Here is a 2500-nt window from a genome sequence, read left to right on the forward strand (position 1 = left end):
GTGAGTGAGAGGATGGTGTGACCCATGTCACTAACAGAAGAATAAAGGCTAAATGGTTTTATAGAGGCTATGACACGCTGGTGAATAAGTTGACATTCCTGTCATTTCACACAGAGGCACTTTGCTTACACAGCTGATGAAGGACCTCTGTCATAAACGTTCTGTTTCACTGGAAACCGCCCGTGCAATTCTGACAATTTGTAACTTATAGATATACATATAATGATAAATATATATGTATTTGTGTGTGTGTGTGTGTGTGTGTGTGTGTGTGTGTGTACTTCAGCAGCAGCGATGTTAATCTGATCTCAGTACTGCTCCTCCATTCTCCCAGTCCCATCCAATGGCGTTAACATTTAACGTCCCTTAAGCTTCCCTGCGGTTAACTCTTAATTGAACTGCTGATTTGGCCTGTGTTTCTGGAATATTAACCAGTCATCGTGGAAACCCCACCAGTGCGTCAACCGTGCAGCACACTTGCCACTGTGCTCGCCTTCGCGTTTATAGCATAAATATACTCTAAATGAACAATGCAAACTCACAACCTGCAAAACCAATTAGCAATAATTCAGCAACATTTGCGTGCTTGCTGTAAGATAACTCTTGCTGCGGTTCAGTGAGCTCATATGCGTTACCCGAGGGTATCAAGCTTTAAAGAGCGAAGGACAGAGGAATGTAAACGCTGCTTCCTGATAGTGAGAGTGCGTAGCGCAGGTAAACAGGTTAATGACACCTCGACTACCACGTCCGGATTAGAGCAAAGTTTCGGCGACGTGGGTTTGGACCACTTAGCAAGCACTTTTCCCGAGCGAAGACACTCTAAGGACATTTCATAAATCCAGCTTTTCATCAGCACTCCCGCCAGCTTGTGATGACTTCATGTCGAAACACGGTGACAAACGATGTTGGATCAACACAGATGCCTCCAGGTTTCTCCTGCTGGGAGAGAGGTTCTGGTGGTCCTGGCACGCAGCACTCTGCCCACGCAGACACGTGGGGGGACGTTATCTTCTGCAAACATTATTGTGTGTGCGTTTGGGAGGCAGTAGGCGTCTGGTCTGCTGAGGCAACTCATGCACATGCAGTATTCAAACGCAGACTATTAATACCTGTACAAGCCCTATCACTGCCTCCCAGACTTGCTCTGTGTGTGTGTGTGATTAGACACAGTGTTGGTTCTGGATTACACACAGTAACACACATGTTGAAAGGGTGTATGTGTGTAACGCTGTGAACTGAGACAGTGTGTGTAGGGGGGCTGAACTCTTTTCGACGTGAAAGCTCCTTCAGGGATGTCATGTCTGGAGTTACCAACTCCAAACAGCAGCAAGGGGTTGAAAGGTCACAGTACGGAGGACATGCTGGGTCACTCTAATCTAGTAGGGGCCTGGAAGGTCAAAGGGCAGAAAGGCACAGAGTCTATTTTTGTACTGTCCCACCTGATTCCTCATAACTGCTTTTTAAAGAATGATTTATTAATGTATTTACACATCAATGACGACGCCCAAAACTCTGTTTCGGTTCAAGCTGTTTGGCCACCTGGCTAATTTTCACCTGGAGTCCCAGATGGCCACGGCCAGGAAACACAGAGCATTTACATGGAGACAAACTTAGACTATAATGAACAGAAAAATAAACCAGAGACGGATCTTTGGGAAACAGAAAAAAGACTCAGTATATAAATAATACAGTAAAAGTTATTACTGCATATATGTAATGAGAGTTTTCCAGTAATGTGCTGCTCTGTCTGTAAGAGCTGATTGGCTAAAGGAACAGTTCCTGAATAGGACGGCACAGACAATCTAGAGTCAGATGCACTGCAGCCAATCAACACCCAGGACTTTGCTCTGACAGCCAATGAACAGAGTCAGAAGCACTACAGCCAGGACTTTGCTCTGACAGCCAATAAACAGACTCAGAAGCAGTTCAGCCAATCAACACCCAGGACTTTGCTCTGACAGCCAATGAACAGACTCAGAAGCACTACAGCCAATCAACACCCAGGACTTTGCTCTGACAACCAATGAACAGAGTCAGAAGCACTACAGCCAATCAACACCCAGGACTTTGCTCTGACAGCCAGTGAACAGAGTCAGAAGCACTACAACCAATCAACACCCAGGACTTTGCTCTGACAGCCAATGAACAGAGTCAGAAGCACTATAGCCAATCAACACCCAGGACTTTGCTCTGACAGCCAATGAACAGAGTCAGAAGCATTACAGCCAATCAACACCCAGGACTCAACACTGTTGCTATCCAGGGCTGTGTCTGAGATGAACTGCTGTTCATCTCACACAGTTTCTCACTCAGATTCTGCAACTGGCAACTCATTTAACCCCAACCAGAAGCTTTAAAGTGCCATTTCTCTGTTTATTCAACCTCTGTGAATTCACCTAGGCACACTCTGCTTTCCTAGACCTGGGAAAGGAGTTCAGTCCCAGAAGGCCACTGGTCCCAGCACTCATACAGGGAGCAATTTCTAGCACCACACCATTTA

General features: G+C 45.9%; 1 protein-coding gene across 3 annotated transcripts in view; it reads right to left on the minus strand.

Annotated features, from left to right (window-relative positions):
- The window catches only part of galntl6 (polypeptide N-acetylgalactosaminyltransferase like 6), a 155143-nt gene that overhangs the window by 35808 nt on the left and 116835 nt on the right, over positions 1 to 2500 (minus strand). The gene's annotated exons all lie outside the window — the stretch shown is intronic.

The sequence above is a fragment of the Electrophorus electricus genome, chromosome 12 (assembly GCF_041902795.1).
Source record: "Electrophorus electricus isolate QZ-2024a chromosome 12, ASM4190279v1, whole genome shotgun sequence".
NCBI classification, from domain to species: Eukaryota; Metazoa; Chordata; class Actinopteri; order Gymnotiformes; family Gymnotidae; genus Electrophorus; species Electrophorus electricus.